Below are 20,758 nucleotides of genomic sequence, written 5' to 3'. Positions count from 1 at the left end.
GCGTTGTAGTGAACAATGTGGCTGAAGATTTGGAGGCGGATATCTTTAGATTTCTTGCAGCGAAGTATGAGGCAAGTTCGTTGAGGTAGACGTTCAACCTATCGCAACCTATCAACAATGGGTGGGGGCCTGATGACATAATCGTACAATCGTCCGCATATGATACGGTCTCTATGCCGTCTGGTGGGGGTGGAATGGAGGATAGGTAGAGGTTAAACAGTGCCGGATATATCACCGCGTCTTGGGGAACACCCTGTTTCACTCTACGGTGCTTCGACTTCTTATCCCTAAATTCCGCCCACACAGATAATTCGCGACCCAGCGTTTCAGGCGCTGGCTGGAGGGACGTGTTGGCGATGTCCTCAAATAGTTTGCCATTGCTGACCGTGTAGAATGCCCATCACATGGCCTAAACTGATTGAAGCCATGGCAAATGTGTGCGGTGATGGCATGCAAAGCAGCTCTTGTGCTATGCAGTCTTCGAGATCCATGTTGATGCTCGCCGAATGGAAATTCTCCAATAAGGCCCGGGAGAAGTACTCCTTTAAAGGTCTTGGCTACTGGTGAGAGAAGGGAGATCGGTCTATACGATTCCCCCAAACTGGGGTCCTTTCCAGGCTTCAGTAGCGGGATTACTCGGCTAATTTTTCAGACATCGGGAACTGTAAGAGTGTTGAAAGACAGGTTGAGGACAGTAGTAAGGTACTCAACTCCAGGTAAATCCAGATTCTTCAGCATCTGTGTAGAGTTTCCGTCAGGGCCCAACGCCTTAGATGATTTGGCGCCACGGACGACATTCGTAACTTCGCCCACGGTAAATTGTGATGGCTGTCCATCGGCTCGTAGACCGCGGGTACTACGAATGGCTTTCCTCCTTGCCCTGTCACTCTCGGGATGTACAAAAATTGATGGTTGAATTACCTGGCGCATCTCTTCGCATCAGTAAGGGTAAAGTCGCCAAAAGTGGCTGAGGTTCTGTCATACCGTCTACCGGGGTTCGAGATTGACAGCTTGCCTAAACCGGTGCCTAAGTTACATTGCTCCAAGTGTTCCAGCCACAAATTCCGCCTATGTTCATTGACTACCCCGTTTATTACCAGATTCAGCTCGCTGATTCTAGGCTTGGTGGGGTCCGTACAACAAATCACATCAAGCTCGTCTGCGAGTATTACTGCCAGCACATCCGAGGGCGGGGGGCCAGTTCACTGAATCGGCGATTGGTGTACTCTCTGAAACCAGCCCAATCGGCCTTCTTCTGATTGGTAAACGTCCGGCGCTCAGAGGTTATGAAGTCGAGTGGCCGGTCGATGGTGAGAATTATGGGGAGGTGGTCTGACCCCAAAGAGATACTTCACTGAGGAGATCAGGGGATGCAATGGAAATGTCTGGAGAGCGGTTACACCTCCTTGTAATGCTAGTGGGGGCATTGTCATTCACCGTGCAAACCTTGGAGCCTTCAATCTGCTCTGCCAAAGCTATGCCACGCTGGTCGTTACCTAGGGGAGAATGCCATGAATGTGATGCTCATTAAAGTCCCCTAGAACCAGACGCTTAGGGCCAGATAGTAACCGACTTATGTCGGGCTTATAAACTTGTCCATTAATTGCTACACAGCTACCAACCGGCGGTATGTACACGTTGTATAGGCTCTTTCTCGGCAGTACCGAACCTGACTGCGTGAAGTACAGTTGGGTCCTCCAATACCTCTCAGTCCATATCCGATTTGATTGGTTTAAAATAACTCAAATTCAAACCGAGGGTTAATTTTTAGCAGATTCGGCACGCTTTAAACTTTTTTTAAATAAAATTTTGATATTATTTTTCCTAGTATCAAGTTTTCATACATGTTTCTTTAGATAAACTTTTTGATTGCTTTCCTCACCACTGTATGACATTCAGTGGCATTCAAGGCAAAAAGTAAACAAAACAATTTTGGGCTCGCAGTGGCAACAAACATAACAAGCAGTAGTGTAACACATACAAGAGCAGCAAAGTAGTTTGGCCAAGGATCAGGAGAGACAGGAGGCAGGAAACCTGAAATATGACGAAAGCTGCAATTGCTCGCAACCAAGGAAGGATATGACGACCAAGTGAATGCTAATGCCTTGGAACTCATAAAGCACAAAGGGGTTGTTGGGTTGAATAAATGTTTGGTGTGCGGCCGAGTTTAAAAGCCCTGCTGCCAGCGTTGTCATTTGGAAAACCCAAAATGTACGTGATGGTGATGTTGGTGGCGGTGGTAGTTCAGAGAGGGCCCTCAATGGTACAGACTGAATGCTCTGACTGACTGGGTTTGTGTATCTCTGTTTTTGGGTAATGATTTCGTAAGCATAACTATTTGAAACCAACACACACACACACACACACACACACATGGAGGCAGGCAGGCAGGCAGGCGAGCACACAGCAAAATGCCAATGATCCTGAATAATCATAGATGGAGAAGTGTGCACCCAATCGAAAAATACTTTCAGCCACGCAGCAGAACGCAGGATACAGGATACAGATACAGCTACAGCTACAGCTACAGACACCACCAAACAACAATAAAAATAAAACAAAAATCATAAATTACTCATTTTGCAGCAGCTGCAACATTCAATTCGATTCGTTTCGTTTGGATTCAATTCAATGCCGATGTTTGTTCATGAATTTACCGGATTTTAGTGGTGGCTGTAAACGACCGACTGTCTGTCTGTCAGTCTATCCTCTCTGGCCAAACACTCACACACACACACACACACAAATCATATTCCGAGCACATGCCACAATTTTTCTATTTGATTTTATTAGAATATCCTGCACGTTATTCCTGTTTCGGTTTTTGATTTTCGAATCACTTGACTGGGGCTGAAGGCGATGCCTGAGGGCTACTCGAGGCTTCAAAAACCAACTCTGTTAGCTCTGTGCATTATGGCATACTTTCAATAAATCGTTATCATGTCCATTGGAATGTATTTTGCCTTGGATTGATGCCTTGGCTTTTGTTTATTTTATTTTGGAATTTTGCCATGTGTTCAGGTCTGTTTTACTTCTCCAGAGATAGGGGTTCGGGGTTTAGAGTGGAATGGAAACCGGAAATTCTTCTACTATTGGAGTAAGGTCTAGGGATGCAACATGAATTGACGCAAAGGTATTTGGTTAGGTGGAATTATTACAACATTAGAGGTAGGAAGTAAGAAGTTTATATTTTTTTTTGAAATACTACCTGAGTTTAAACATATTTTGGAGATTTTACTCAGCAGCTGCAAATTTTGTTAATGGGTTGTAAAAGAATCGAAGGCACTGTCAGTTGGCTCAAGGATAATTTGGGTTTATGTCTTTTTAAGTACTTAAATATTAAAATATATTTTAAAGTCAAAGACCAATCTCTGAGAGCTTTCAATTTCATCAAAAATTTTCTTGGTTAGGTTAGGTTAAGGTTTAATTTAGGTCAAGTAAAGATCAAGGCTAGGTTAAGTTAAGATTAGGTTACGGCTTAGTTTAGGCTAAGTAAAGAATAGGTTTAGGTTAGGTTGAGAATAGTTTTAGGTTAAGTAAAGAATAGGTTTAGGTTAGGTTAAGAATAGTTTTAGGCTAGGTTTAGGTTAGGCGTAGGTTAAGTTTAGTTTAAGAATAGGTTTAGGTTAGGTATAGGTTTACTTTAGGTTAAGGTTAGGTTTGGGTTACGTTTAGGTTCAGCTAAGGTTAGGTTGGGTTCAGATAAGGTTAGATTAAATATAGGTCAGGTTAAGAAAAAGTTTAGTTTCGGTTAAATAAAGGTCAGGTTTAGGTAAAGTTTAGGTTAGGTTAAATATAGGTCAGGTTAAGCTCTCTAAGAGCTTTCAATTTCATCAAAAAAAAATTTTGGTTAGGTTAGGTTAAGATTAAATTTAAGTTAAGTAAAGATCAAGGCTAGGTTAAGTTAAGATTAGGTTACGGCGTAGTTTAGGTTAAGTTAAGAATAGGTTTAGATTAGGTTGAGAATAGTTTTAGGTTAGCTTTAGGTTAGGCATAGGTTAAGATTAGTTTAAGAATAGGTTTAGGTAAGGTATAGGTTTACGTTAGGTTAAGGTTAGGTTTGGGTTACGTTTAGGTTAAGCTAAGGTCAAGGTTATGTTGGGTTCAGATAAGGTTAGATTAAATATAGATTAGGTTAAGGTAAAGTTTAGTTTAGGTAAAATAAAGATCAGGTTTAGGTAAAGTTTAAGTTAGGCTAAATATAGGTCAGGTTAAGTTAGGTTAGGTTAAGTTAAGGTTTAGGTTAGGTCTAGGTTAAGATAAGTTAAGGTAGAGTTAAGGTTAGGTTACGGTTTGGTTAAGGTTAGGTCAAGGTAAGGTATTGTTTAGGTCAAGGTAAGGCCACGGTTAAGTTAAAGTTCAGTTCAGGTAAGGTTTAGGTTATGCGAATAATAGGCCTGGTAAACGTTAGGTTAAGTTTAGATTTGGTTTGCTTAAGAATAGGTTTAGGTAAAGTATAGGTTTAGGTAAAGAATAGGTTTAGGTTAAGAATAGGTATAGGTTTATGCTGGGTAAGGTGAGGTTAGGTAGAGATAAGGTTAAGGTTAAGGTTCAGTTTGCAAATTGCAAATTTTGCCCATGAACATTCCACCAAGGAACAGGGGCAAACTTCTCACATATCAATGAGTGCAGTCCGATTCAAGTTTAGACTCAATGATAAGGGGCCTCCTTTTTATAGCCGAGTCCGAACGGCGAGCCGCAGTGCGACACCTTTTTATAGAGAAGTTTTACATGGCATCGTACCTCACAAACGTCGCCAGCATTAGGAGGGGAAAACCACCGGTGAAAATTTTTTCTGATGGTCTCGCCAGGATTCGAACACAGGCGTTCAGCGTCATAGGCGGACATGCTAACCTCTGCGCTACTAAACTAATGTAAGTTTAGGCTTAGGTTAGGTTAAGTTAGCGTTCGGTTTCGATAAGGTTTAGGTTAGGCTTAGGTGGGGTTAAAATAAGGTTTCGGCTAGGTTTCGGTTAGATTAAGATTAGGTTAGATAAACATTTGGGTTGGTTAGGTTTAGGTGAGGTTAGGTTAGGTTAAGATTAAGTTTAAAGTTAAGATTAAGTATAAGGTCAAGAAAGATAAAGATAAAGATAAAGATAAAGATAAAGATAAAGATAAAGATAAAGATAAAGATAAAGATAAAGATAAAGATAAAGATAAAGATAAAGATAAAGATAAAGATAAAGATAAAGATAAAGATAAAGATAAAGATAAAGATAAAGATAAAGATAAAGATAAAGATAAAGATAAAGATAAAGATAAAGATAAAGATAAAGATAAAGATAAAGATAAAGATAAAGATAAAGATAAAGATAAAGATAAAGATAAAGATAAAGATAAAGATAAAGATAAAGATAAAGATAAAGATAAAGATAAAGATAAAGATAAAGATAAAGATAAAGATAAAGATAAAGATAAAGATAAAGATAAAGATAAAGATAAAGATAAAGATAAAGATAAAGATAAAGATAAAGATAAAGATAAAGATAAAGATAAAGATAAAGATAAAGATAAAGATAAAGATAAAGATAAAGATAAAGATAAAGATAAAGATAAAGATAAAGATAAAGATAAAGATAAAGATAAAGATAAAGATAAAGATAAAGATAAAGATAAAGATAAAGATAAAGATAAAGATAAAGATAAAGATAAAGATAAAGATAAAGATAAAGATAAAGATAAAGATAAAGATAAAGATAAAGATAAAGATAAAGATAAAGATAAAGATAAAGATAAAGATAAAGATAAAGATAAAGATAAAGATAAAGATAAAGATAAAGATAAAGATAAAGATAAAGATAAAGATAAAGATAAAGATAAAGATAAAGATAAAGATAAAGATAAAGATAAAGATAAAGATAAAGATAAAGATAAAGATAAAGATAAAGGTTAAGGTTAAGGTTAAGGTTAAGGTTAAGGTTAAGGTTAAGTTAAAGGTAGAGGTAATGGTAAAGGTTAAGGTTAAGGTTCGGCACAGAACACGCTGAATTTAATTGAAATCGGATGAAAAATTACCAATTTGTTGCTTCAAGATTTAAAGTCTGGAGATCGGTCTATATAGCGGCTATATATAACTAAAATCCGATTTTATGAGATCAGGTTTATATACAAAGAAAACGAAATTATCAAAAATGGTTTAGAAAACATTTTTATATCCAAGATATCGACTAAATTATAAATACCCAAATAAATGAGCAACAAGTAGAACAAGTAAAAAGGCGTTAAGTTCGGCCGGGCCGAAACTCGGATACCCACCACCTCGGGTATATATATGAAAACTACCTTTCACCAAAATTCGGTAAAAAAACTGCATTCGATTTGGACGAAATACTAATAAGTTATTGTTCTATTGTGTATATCATAATATTGGTCTTTTTGGTAGCTATATCTAAAAATTACCCATATACAACACGGATGTCGAAAAGCCTAACATAAGTCAAATTTCACTGAAATCAGATTATAAATGCACCTTTTATGGGGCCAAGTCTTTAAATCGAGAGATCGGTCTATATGGCAGCTATATGCTAATCCGCACCAATCTAAGACAAATTGCAGAAATATGTCGAAGGACCTAACACAACTTACTGTCCTAAATTTCAGCAAAATCGGATAATAAATGTGGCTTTTATGGACCTAAGACCCTAAATCGGCGAATTGGTCTATATGGCAGCTATATCCAAATCTGGACCGATCTGGGGCAAATTGAAGAAGGATGTCGAAGGGCCTAACATAACTCACTGCTACAAATTTCAGCAAAATCGGATAATAAATGTGGCTTTTATGGGCCTACGACCCTAAATCGGCGGATCGGTCTATATGGGGGCTATATCAAGATATAGTCGGATATAGCCCATCTTCGAACTAAACTTGCTTATGGACAAAAAAAGAATCTGTGCAAAATATCAGCTCAATATCTCTATTTTTAAAGACTTTAGCGTGATTTCAACAGACAGACGGACGGACATGGCTAGATCGTCTTAGATTTTTATAGGGTCGTAAATGGTTATTTCGATGTGTTGCAAACGGAATGACAAAATCAATCCTTTGATGGTGGGTATAAAAAGGGTATTTACCTAATAAATACTCAAGCGTTGGGTATTTACCTGGTAGAAACCCATCTCCAGATATTGGCTGTTTTGCTATATTTTCCTTACGAAACCACATTTTATTATTCCGAAAGACAAAATTAATACAATTGGCGCCCATCACCTCCCTAATAAAACATTTAAGTTACAAATGTTTTATGACTTTATACAATAATCAAAAATGCTTAAAAATTTAGGTCATAAGGAGGGTTTATAAGATTCGGTTGGACAGATTTTATTTTTTACTTGTTTTCCTTGTCACTTTCAACAGTCTTCTTTTTTTCTGCAGTTAACCTTTTCAAGAATGTAGGAGAGTATATGCGCGATCATAAAATGAACTTTCAACGCCCACTCACTCGCACACACACACACCTACATATTAAATAACTACACACATTATATCCGGTATATCTATGTGGAGAAAAAACGCATTACAATTTCAATTTAATGCTTGGCTGCAATGAACATTTTTCAAAACTGTTTCATCCTCTCTTCACGCTCACATATACACCCACTAATATACAAAAATTCTCATGCACGCATGAAACCCCTTGTTAGAAGGGACATTAATGTTATCCTTATATCATACGTTGAATATCATTAAGCGGTGACATGCTCATCATTTTAGTTGATAGGCTGTTGGGTTTTATGTATTTTTTTTTTTTTTGAAGAGAAGACCTCCAAAACTTCCATACATAGATAATTGAATGAATTGTGTAAACGCCAACACAAATGCCATTTTATAGTTGTAAAACAGCCCCTGCCTTCTTAGCGGGATGCGATAATGAAATGTATCCAGATGTTGGTAACGAATTAATTACAGCAACAATGGGTAACGCTTTTAATGCACAAATGTTACATGGTATTCATTACTGTTTTAGGTATTTTGTTTAATTTTGTCAGTTTAATCCTTTGGAATGTCCTTTGGTTGTTATATTTCAGAGCTTGAAATATCCATTTGGGAATATTTTAATGATTCACAAACCTTTTTTGATTATAATTCCTGTGTTCACTGAACGAAATTGTACATCCTTTGGAATATCCTTAAAGAATCTTTAACTGTCTTAAGTGAAAGAAAAAAGAATATCCTTTTAACCAATTTCGTTGTAGAATTGTGCAATCTTGTTCAAATTTTTCTTCTTTTTCAAACATTAGACAATTTATGCCTTGGAACACTCTTTGGGCGGCACCGATATTTTTTTCTAATTATTTTGTTTCTATTGATGACATGTTTTTTTGTAAGAAATATACATATCCTTTGAACATTTTAGGTTTTGATGTATATCCTCGGATTATCCTTTAACATTTTTGAAATTTCTTATTTTCACTTTTGTTTTTTTTTTTACGATATGCTATAATAATAAACTTTCTTTAGTCCCAGTGTTCCTTATCCTTTAAATGCCGCTTACTTACTGATCCTGCAAGTCAAAGATCATTGTCTTTAAGGAACTTTAAAGCATTCTCTCATATATCCAAAATTCACTCATTCGCTCTCAATCATGCCTCTCTTTCAGCTAAGGAATTTAAAGAACTAAAAGTTCTTAAGGTCTCTGTTCTGTAAAAGAACTCATACCAAATCCTTCACTTATCTTCATGACCACTCTCTTTTTCTCATTTGCTCTTACTCTCTTTTCCTTCTCTTCAATATGCTTCACTGCTCATAATTCAATTGTCTTTGAGTGTCCAACAGGTAAGCGATGATAAAGAAGAGATAATACCAAGTTGCTTAAAGTACACATTAAGGGTATTTTCTTGGTAATTTCTCTCAATAACTTCAGACATGTCTTCATTAGTATTTGTCTTTCTAACTTCACATAGACTAGACACACACACAAACTCAGTCACGCTAAACAACCCCCATTTAATGAAACACAATGTAGTTACTGTCACTGAAAATGCAACAGTCGCTTCCTTACGCTTCAACACATCCTTTTTCTTGTCGATTGTTTTCAAGTCCTTGTGTGAGCCCGACAATCTTGGTCGTGTTTTTCTTCTTACTTTCTTTGATTATCTTTTGTCTTTTCTTAACCGTTACCACCACCACCACCACAATTTTCATCGAGTACTGAATGTATAAGGGTTGTAACCGCTATACGGCACAGTGGCATGGGTTTATAAAACGTGAACGTGAACAATAGTACATTTTTGAGGAAAAGAAAATTAGAAATAAATTTGAAAAGTATAAAAAACTAAAAAAAATTAGGAAAAAAACAAATCTTGGCCGACTTTAATTTTGCACACATCTTGAAATATCGAATAAAACCTTGTATGATCTTCTTAGGTTAGGTTTAAAAGAGGGTGCAGATACTAATCCGTCCCATGCCACTATGGACATTCACCTTAGCCAGTAATGGGCTTATTGTGCGCTCTAAAACACTTAAAAGAAACCTCGAAAAAGGAAATGTTAAGTTAGAAATTCCGTGAAAGCCGTGCAATGACAGGAAATGTACCAACGTCTCATCATCTTCCCCACATGCCCTACTCATGCTATCACATGCTACACCGATTTTGCATAAGATTACTCGTAGGTTAGGTTTAGGTTAAGTTTAGGTTTAGGTTAAGATTAGGTTAAAATTAGGTTTAGGTTAGGTTTAGGTTAGTTTAGGTTTAGGTTAGGTTTAGGTTAGGTTTAGGTTAGGTTTAGGTTAGTTTAGGTTTAGGTTAGGTTTAGGTTAGGTTTAGGTTAGGTTTAGGTTAGGGTTAAGTTTAGGTTAGGTTAGGTTTAGGTTAGGTTTAGGTTAGGTTTAGGTTAGGTTTAGGTTAGGTTTAGGTTAGGTTTAGGTTAGGTTTAGGTTAGGTTTAGGTTAGGTTTAGGTTAGGTTTAGGTTAGGTTTATGTTAGGTTAAGATTAGGTTAAGATTAGTTTTAGGTTCAGGTTCAGGTTAAGATTAGACTAAGATTAGGTTAAGGTTAGATTGAGGTAATAATCATCTTAAGGAATCGTATGAAAATCGGTTCTGCTATATGCAGCATAGCTGGCCATACGATATCCATCGCCGTTGAATGGTAGAGTTCAAACGAATTCACCGCCCAGACTACCTTTCCCTCCGTTATCATGTCCTCAACCACGGACAGTGACTCGGCACTCCGTTGTGCCTGAGGGATATCGATACCATATCCGAATTAATCGACCCACCGGCCACATCTGAGCACTCAGAAAAGTGCATAGCAATCGATATCTTGAGCTGCTTAGAGCTCAATTCCGTCTGGGTTCCATCATCTCTTAGAATGCTTTCAATAGTTTTCAGAACCTAGGAAAGAAATCTGCGGAAACTGGAGGACTCATTCACTTCCTCTATCAGCTCACAAAAACAGACCCATGAGGCTCTCTTGGACTTCTCTTGGATTTCACCTCGCTCTTGTACTTGCTTAGGGACTCCCTGTACAGGTCCCAGTCCGCACGCAGCTTGATTTTGTTTGACCTATAATAGAGCCTCCTCGTAGGCTGTCCAAATCTTCTCAAGTCTCCATTCCACCAAACAGGTTGCGATCTTTTATCCGGATATGTCGGAGAGCAGTTCTTCTGAGAACCACTCAACATGGTTCCTGTCAGCAGATTTGCTGCCAATTCAAGCTCTTTTCTCTCAGTAAGCAGGGAGTTTACGGTCCGAAGCTTTGTTTCAACGCTCCTCGCATAGCGGTTCCAGTTGGTTTTTCTGGGGTTCCTATATGGTGGAACGTTGTCCAGAGACAATATCATATCGAAGAAAATATATCTATAGACCGAAGAGGAGACTTACTGGGGCATTTTCCAATACCCTGAAATAGTGTCATCTATATTCGGCAAAGTTATGTCTATCACCTCTGACCTTTCATGTATCTAGAAAGTCATAATGATGACAACTCATGTTGATGTCCGTACTTCCCCATTGTAAGTAGTGCGTGCTAGCATCACAACCCAAGATCCGGTTGTTCTCTCACACTAGCCTTCGCGCTGCCTAGTTAGGCGGGTCCTTCTCCTTGTAGGGCAAGTAAACCGATGGCATCAGCAAGGGATCAGAGTTTTTGGTCTCCAACCTCACAACCGTCAGACCATTGCTATAGCTTGATTGAAGGATTTAGTTTAAACTTTCCTTCCCACAATACATGCCCTTTTCATACCACCACAGGGTGAAGTAAAGACTCGATAGTTCATATTGCCTAACCCAGAGGCAATGAAGGAATAAATCACGGCGCGTGAAATTATGCACAAATACTTCTTGTTAGTGTAGGTCTGTTGGGATTGTTAATGGGCCATATCGGTAAATGTTTTGATTAGATGTCATATAAACCGATCTATTGACTCCTTGAGCCTCTAGAGGGCGCAATTCTTATCCGATTTGGCTGAAGTTTCGCACGAAGTGTTTTATTATAGCTTTCAACAACTGTGTCAAGCATGGTTCAAATCGTTTCATAACCAGATATAGGTGTAATATAAACCGATCTAGGACCTTGACTTCTTGAGCCTCTAGAGGGCGCAATTTTTATCAGAGTTGGAATTTTGTATAGGATGTTTTGTTATGACTTCCAATAATTGTGCCAAGTGCGGTGTAAATCGGCTCATAACCTGGTATAGCGCCAATGTAAACCCGTTTCCGATATTGGCTTCTTAAGCCTATAGAGAGCGCAATTTTTATCAGATTCAGCGGAAATTTTGCATGAAGTATTTTGTTTTAACTACCAACAATTGTGCATAGCATGGTCTTAATCGGTTCATAGCCAGATATAGCTCCCATGTAAACCAAACTTGGATTTTGACTTCTTGAGCCTATAGAGGGCGCAATTTTTGTCAGTTTATGCTGAAATTTTGAATGGCCTTCAACATACGTGCCAAATATGGTCTAAATCGATCCATAACATGATAAAGCTCCCACATAAACCGATCTCGGATCTTGACTTCTTGAGCCTCTAAAAGACGCAATTCTTATCAGATTTGGCTGAAATTTTGAATGATGCGTCTTATTTTGGCTTCAAATGATTTTGCCAAGTATGGTCTAAATCGGCTCATAACAAAATACAGCTTCTATGTAAACCGATCTAGGATCTTGACTTCTTGAGTCTCTATTTTTATCCGATTTGACTGAAATTTTGCACAAGGATTTGTCTTATGACCCTCAATATTCGTGTCAAAGATGGTCTGAATCTATCCATAAGCTGATATAGCTGCCATATAAAGCTATCTTGGATCCTGACTTCTTGAGCCTATAGAGAGCGCAATTTGTATCAGATTTGACTGAAATTTTGCGCAGTGATTTCTCTTATGACCTTCAATATACGAGCCAAAGATGGTCTGAATCGATCCATAACCTGATATAGCTGCCATATAAAGCTATCTTGGATCTTGACTTCTTGAGCCTATAGAGGGCGCAATTTGTATCAGCTTTGACTGAAATTTTGTATAAAGTGTTTTGTTATGACTTACAATAATTGTGCCTGAAATTTTTCATAACGGCTTCCACTATGGTATCCAATATCCAAGTAGGGTCGTAGTCTGATATAGCTCCAAAAGCATAGCAATTCATATTCATTATCCCTTGTTTGCCTATAAAGAGATATAAAGAAAATTTGTTGCGACAGATTTTTATACCTTACACCACAACTTTGGAACAAGGTATTATAACTTTAAGCAAAATTTCATCTAAATCGGTCCTTATAGACGATATACGCTTTTAAGACTGCAGCAGCCACAATTTAGGTGCTATCGTAAGATAATTTTACAAGGTTAATTTCTAGGACATCAATTAGGCGGTGTGAAATAAGGCCCCAATGCATATGATGTATGAAATAAGACCCCAAATGAAATATGAAATAAGACCCCAAACTTTTATGTATGAAACAAAAACAGTGATAATTGGGGCTTCATTTCATTTAATGAGCCCTTATTTCACTTTAAAAATTTGGGCTTAGGGCTTCGTATGAAATAAGACCCCAAATTTGGATATAACACAAAGCCCCAAACCATATTTTTGGGGTTTTATTTCATTTTTACAAATTTTAAAACAAAACAGAAAGCAGGACATTTCGAAAGATTTCCTGGACATTAGTCAATCGTTAACTTAGTGGGGCAATATTTAATTTTGAAATTGGGACTTTATGTTATATGAAATAATGTCCCAAGTTTGCGGGGCTTTATTACATTTTAGTTTGTGATACTTTGTCATTTCGTTGAGGCCTTATTTCATTTTTACTGTTGGCGTTGTATTTCATTATGAAATAAATGAATAAAATGGGTTTTTATTGCATTTTCCGTTTGGGGCTTAAGTGCATTGGGGCCTTATTTCATACCAACTATCAATTAAAGTGTGACTAGACTTAGACATGGGTTATATGTATTGAAATCAGTATGTTGCATCGTTGGTGCAGGGTATTATATAGCCTACTGGTTTTCCCATAAAATTGTTGCCATAAAACTAAAAATATTTTTGTACTCATCCCATTGTGCAACATTTTAGTTCTTCAACATCACAACAGCAAAGTGAAGTGAAATCCACTTCATGCCATAAAAGCCATAAATGTTTGCAGTCAATGTTTTGTTGCTGTTGCTTCATTCCATCTACAACAATTCAAAGACAACTTTCTTATAAGAAAACTTGAAATTCCTTTGCTAAAGAGAACCATGGGCCATGGAATCGTGCAAAGGAAGGAAGCTAAAGCAACACGTCGCATAGTCACAATCCTTAGTCACAGCCCCCTTAGCAATACACGGACACCCTTGGAATTTGAGTGTTGTCCGTCTATCTGTCTGTCTGGATGGCTGGCAATGTGAATGTGGTGGGTGAATGTTTGGTTAATGGTGGCAATGGGTGGGTGTATGAATATTTCCCCAAGAAGACGTCATTTGTAACCATTACGAATTTGTATTTGCTATTGGCTTACCCATGAATTGCGTAGTGGAATTTACGAGCAACGTCATTGCGGTACACGTAAATCGAATGTAAACAATTGAGGCATGTGAGTCATGGGGTTATTGTTGTTATACCCATATGCCTTTTTTCCACTAGTCATTGCCGGCGGGGAAGAGACTTTGGGGAATTAAAAAAACTTCCAGGTTCCTTTGTTTTTTGGGGGGAAATTCATATTTGCCATAGAACTTTAACGTTTAGTTTAGCTTTTTATAGTGCAAAAGGGCAGGATTTGTAGAAAACCATTGATTTAAATGTATCGCCATTAGGAAAATTACCATAGGATTTTTGTAATTAAGACAATTTTCACTGAAATTTTGTCTTTAGAAAAACATTTAATTGAAATTTTGTATTTAGATTAGGTGTAGGTTGTATGGGTAGGCTGCTATAAAGGTGGGTTCACTTGGAGGCCAGTTTATCCCATTGTATTGTTTGAGTCGCCATATCCAAGGGCGAGAAAACTTCTCAGATAATGTGGTACTCGTCGAGAAAAGCGTTGTGCAAAATTTTGGCAAGATTGGTCAAAAAATGCGCTTGCAGTGGCCCTAGAAGTGAAAATCGTCCCACATACATACATGGCAGCTATATCTTAATCTGAACCGATTTCTATGAAATTCATCTATAATGTCGAGAGTCAAGAGAAAATCCTTCCTGCCGAATTTCGAAAGAATCGATTCACAAATGACCATTTGATTGCAATATTACTGCAAATCGGACGAACATATATATGGGAGCTATGTCTAAATCTGAACCGATTTCGAGCAAACTTTATAGACATTGTGGAAGTCGTCGAGGAAAGCGTTGTATAACATTTAGGGAAGATTGATCGATAAATGCGCTGGCAGTGACTCTAGGAGTGAAAATTGGGAGATAGATATATATTGGGTTGCCCAAAAAGTAATTGCGGTTTTTTTAAAAGAAAGTAAATGTTTTTTTTAATAAAACTTAGAATGAACTTTAATCAAATATACTTTTTTACACTTTTTTCCTAAAGTAAGCTAAAAGTAACAGCTGATAAATGACAGAAGAAAGAATGCAATTACAGAGTCACAAGCTGTGAAAAAATTTGTCAACGCCGACTATATGAAAAATCCGCAATTACTTTTTGGGCAACCCAATATATGAGAGCTATATCTAAATCTGAGCCAATTTTCTTGTAAATCGCCAGTAATGTCGAGAGTCAAGAGAAAATCCTTCCTAACAAATTTCAAGAGAATCGGTTAACAAATGATCATTTTATTGCATTATTATTGCAAATCGGACGAACATATACATGGGAGCTATATCCAAATCTGAATCGATTTTTTCCAATTTCAACAGGCTTCATCTCTAGACCGAAAAACATGCCCATATCAAATATAAAGACGATCGGATGAAAATTGCGACCTGTAGTTTGTACACAAATTTACATGGACAGACGGACATAGCTAAATCGAATCAGAAAGTGATTCTGAGTCGATCGGTATACCTATCAATGGGTCTTTCTGTCTTCCTTTAGGGTGTAACAAACTAATTCACTTAGTTATAATACCCTGTACCACAGTGGTGGTGTAGGGTATAAAAACACCTGTCATAGAAAAACACCACCTCCAAAACATCAGTCAAATCGGGTAATAATTGCGTCCTCCAGAGGCTCAAAAAGTCAAGCTTGGAGATCGGTTAATATGGCAGCTATATCAGGTTATATACCGATTTAGACCATACTTGAAACAGTTGTTGGAAGTCATACCAAAACGACATATGCAAAATTTTAACCATATTGGATAAGTATTGCGCCCCTCTAGAAACTCAAGTATTTTAATCGGGAGATCGGTTTATATGGCGGCTATATAAGGATGTGGACTGATTTCGACCATACTTAACACAGTTGTTGAAGGTCAAAGTCAAAGATAAGTATTGCGCCCCTCTAGAAACTCAAGTATTTTAATCGGGAGATCGGTTTATATGACAGCTATATCAGGTTATGGACTGATTTGAACCATACTTGGTACATTTATTGGAAGTCACACCGTTATACTTTATGCTTAATTTGAGGCAAATCGGACAAGAATTGGGCACTCTAGAAGCTCAAGAAGTCAAGACCCAAAATCGGTTTATATGACAGCTATATCAGGTTATGAACCGATTTCTACCATACGTAGCACAGTTTTTGGAAATCATAACAAAACACTTAATGCCAAATCGGATAAAAATTGCGCCCTCTAGTGACGCAAGAAGTCAAGATCAAAGATTGGTTTATATGCCAGCTATAACCAAACATGGACCGATTTGGCCTATTTACAATACCAACCGACCTACACTAATAAAAAGTATTTGTGCAAAATTTCAAGCGGCTAGCTTTACTCCTTCGAAAGTTTGCATGCTTTCGACAGACAGACGGGCGGACAGACGGACGGACAGACGGATGGACGGACGGACGGACAGACGGACGGACGGACAGACGGACGGACAGACGGACGGACAGACGGACGGACAGACGGACGGACAGACGGACGGACAGACAGACGGGCGGACGGACAGACAGACAGACGGACAGACAAACGGACGGACAGACGGACGGACAGACGGACGGACGGACAGACGGACGGACAGACGGACGGACAGATGGACGGACGGACAGACGGACGCACGGACAGACTGACGGACGGACAGACAGACGGACGGACATGGCTAGATCGGCATAAAATATCATGCCAATCAAGAATATATATACTTTACGGGCCCTGAGACGAATATTTCGAGGTATTACAAACGAAATGACTAGATTAGTATACCCCGTTCTATGGTAGTGGGTATAAAAATAGGACAGAAGCAATCGCCTATCCATAATACCGATTTAGGTGTCCCCAAAATAGCACCGGTCCACATCCACTTTAGTGTCTATTCGGTGCGCTCCAACCTGTGGTCGTTGCTTTAGGAGACATATGCCGGATTATTGGATCTTTTCGCCTACTCTTTCTAAACTATGTCGCCTTGTTTCAGTATTTGCCAGATTACCCATATACGTTAGCTAAATCGCCCAGATAGTAAAAAAAATCGCTTCCCTATAATGGAACACCTGTACCCTTGTGGACACCAACATGAACAAACCAAGTGCTCAATTGTCCGCTTCTCAAGACATGAGAAGGTACTCGATGGTCTCCAACTGCTCCTCGCCATTGCATACGCTACAGAAGTTTCCCTCTCGCTACAACCAGCGCGACGTCAGGAATCTGACGTTACAATGACCAGTCAAGACTCCTATCATCAGTCTTGAGTCATGCTTCCTCAGCCCCCGGATAAGCGATGTCTTGTTACGCGAAAACTCGGCCACAGAGCTTTTTCCACTCCTGCAACCAACAGCATCAGCCACCGCTTCATTTGCGCGGTTACCGTAAAAAGCGTCCACCCTACCAAGAAGTTTTTAATGCGCTCAACAAGCCGATTACTGGCATAGATGTATGTACATAGTGGCATGGGGCGGATTTTTATCTGCACTCTCTTTTCAACCTAAACTAGCTTAACCAAGAAGTTTCAACAGTGAAGGATGCTCTGATTCCGTTGCACTATCTGCGCTAATCAGCGATCCTGGTCAGCTTGTCGGCCAATTCGTTCCAATTCTTTATGATCTTTCCCATGGTTCGAAGAAGATCTTTGCACCTTCTAACCAGTATCGACCTCACAAGCCCCGGCACGGGAGCCTTCAGCGTCGCCACACTTTTCACATACATGGTGGGGTGGGCCCACCGATAACGCATCGACATCGTCTACAGTACCGCAAAGGCCCCTCGTTTGAAGACTCACACCCGTCCGAAACCCTATACTATTCCTTTATTCCAAGTAATACAATGACGACTCCTGCACCGGAGCCCCCATCCAATTTAAACCCATCCCCCCGAAGTTACAATGAAGGACGGGGTACCCCCTGCCCAGAGATAACTTTCGGGAAAACAACGTCTAGCCCCTCGACAAAGAAGGACTCCCCTGATATGTAATCAGTCGAGCCTCATATTGCATGCCGTCACTTTGCATCTCCATATCCCAGCACAATAGAAGAATGCCCAAAGTTTGACATCCAACATACAGACAGAGGCCTTGGATCAGAAATGGAATTCAGCGGCTATACCTTCTTGCCATAGAGATCAGCACCGCCGTTGCATTCTGTACCTTCATGCGGAGGGCTAAATTGCCCCAGTCCAAATATCCGCCGTAAATATTCAGTAGGCCTCCATCCTAAGCCCCCACCATCTGGGAGCAAGGCTAATCCTGCAAAGTAGTACCAACATTGCAGGGATGCTGGAATACGTCCCTCCTGCCTGGCCAAAACTGCTTGGTCGCGAATTATCTGTGTGGTTGCCAATCATTTGTAGAATTTAGGGAAGTCGAAGTCGAAGCACCGTAGAGTGAAACAGGGAGTTCCCCAAGTAAGGGTGATATCTCCGGCACTGTTTAACCTCTACCTATCCTCAATTCCACACCTTCCAGATGGCATAGAGATCGTATCATGTGCGGACGATTGTACGATCATGACATCAGCCTCAAATATCGCTGCACGTTATCTGAAGATATCTGCCACCAAATCTTCAGCCACATTGTTCTCTACAAATACGCTTGAGGTGAATACTAAGCTGACTGTGATGGTCAATGGAGAAATGATTCCGACCATCAGCGTCCCAAAATACTTGGCGTCACACTTGAAAGCTCTTACACATTCTCCTCATATGCCACAGCAATTTGCGATAAAGTCAAAAGTTGCATGGCATAGTGCGGATTAATATCTGCATCCTCTTTTTAACCTAACCTATCCTTACCTAAGTCAAAAGTAGAAACAATGTCCTCATGTCACTTGCTGGCAGCACCTGGGGTGCAGACAAAGAAACCTTGTTGCCCACGTACAAAGCAATTTGCCGCTCTGTGGTAAGTTATGTAGCGCCAGTGTGGTCTCGTCAGCTTTGTGAAATGCAGTGGAATAATACTCAGATCTATCAGAATGCCGCCCTCCGAACTGCGACGGGCTGTCTCCTCAGTTCTCATGTGGACCACTACCATCAGGAGACAAAGATCCTACCAGTGCGAAGACATAACTACATGCTGGCTAAGTTATACCTTTTGGGCTGTGGATATCTATCCATCATCTGGTGGATAGATATCCACCGCCCAGAAGCCTTAAGGTAGATCTACATGATCTAGATCGTGAGGTTCAGCATTACAAGAGAGAACCTCTAGATCAAGCGGCATATCAAGCGGGTCTAGACAACATTCATGCAAATATGGTAGGAGATGCGACAAATGGCTACCGGAGAACAACCGCCTCCCATAGCACGGGAAGAAATTGACCTCCCCCGGCAATCCAGAGTAGTTCTGGCTCAATTACATTCCGGCAGATGCGGCCGCCTCAACTTCTACAGAGCAAGGATTGATGCCGGAGTGCAATATGTATGTCCCGGTTGTGACCAGGGCCCGCACAATACACGCCACCTGTTTAACTGCCCAGCCAGACCCACTCGACTCAGACCCAGATCCCTGTGGACGCACCCCATCTTAGCCGCATAGTTCCTGGATCTTGACACTCGACAGAATCAAGCAGACGAAAGATAGAACACAACAAACTGCTACAACAACAACCATACTCAGACATGACTTTAAATAGCTTTGACGCAGTGTAAATATCTGTTCTATGGTGGATTTACCAGATCTAAAGCCGCATTAATAGAGACCAATTAAGTCATTAACTTTAGGTTTCAATCTTTCACACAGCACGCTCGAGAGTATCTTTTATGCGATAGGTAGAATACTTATTCCTCTGTAGATGGCACATTCCGTCTTGTCTACTTTCTTTTGTACTGGACGGAGGTCCCAATCATCGGGTATGCATCAGATTGCGCAGATAATGGATACGACTTATCAGCGTATCGCCTCCGGCCTCAAATATTTCAGCCGGCAACCCATCGGTTCCTGCTGCCTTGTTGTTTTTATACCTTCCACCATAGGATGGGGGGTATACTAATTTCGTCATTCTGATTGTAACTACTCGAAATATTCGTCTGAGACCCCATAAAGTATATATATTCTTGATCGTCGTGAAATTTTATGTCGATCTAGCCATTACCGTCCGTCTGTCCGTCCGTCCGTCTGTCTGTCGAAAGCACGCCAACTTCCGAAGGAGTAAAGCTAGTCGCTTGAAATTTTTCACAAATACTTCTTATTAATGTAGGTCGGTTGGTATTGTAAATGGGCCATATCGGTCCATGTTTTGATATAGCTGCCATATAAACCGATCTTGGGTCTTGACATCTTGAGCCTCTAGAGTGCGCAATTCTTATCCGATTGGAATGAAATTTTGCACGACGTGTTTTGTTATGATATCCAACAAGTGTGCTAAGTATGGTTCAAATCGGTCTATAACCAGATATAGCTGCCATATAAACCAATCTTGGGTCTTGACTTCTTGAACCTTTAGAGGGCGCAATTCTTATCCAATTTAAATGAATTTTTGCACGTAGCATTTTGTTATGATATCCAACATCTGTGCAAAGTATGGTTCAAATCGGTTCATAACCTGATATAGCTGACTTCTTGAGCTTCTAGAGGGCGCAATTCCTATCCCATTTGGCTGAAATTTTGCAAGACGTTTTTTATTGTTACTTTCAACAACTATGTCAAATAAGGTACAAGTCGGTTCATAACCTAATATAGCTGCCATATAAACCGATCTGGGATCTTGACTTCTTGAGCTTCTAGAGGTCGCAATTATTATCCGATTTGCCTGAAATTTTGTACGACGGATTCTCTCATGACCATCAACACGCG

This window comes from Stomoxys calcitrans, chromosome 1 (genome assembly GCF_963082655.1).
Source record: "Stomoxys calcitrans chromosome 1, idStoCalc2.1, whole genome shotgun sequence".
Classification (NCBI taxonomy): Eukaryota; Metazoa; Arthropoda; class Insecta; order Diptera; family Muscidae; genus Stomoxys; species Stomoxys calcitrans.
Note: the sequence above shows the minus strand (reverse complement) of the source record.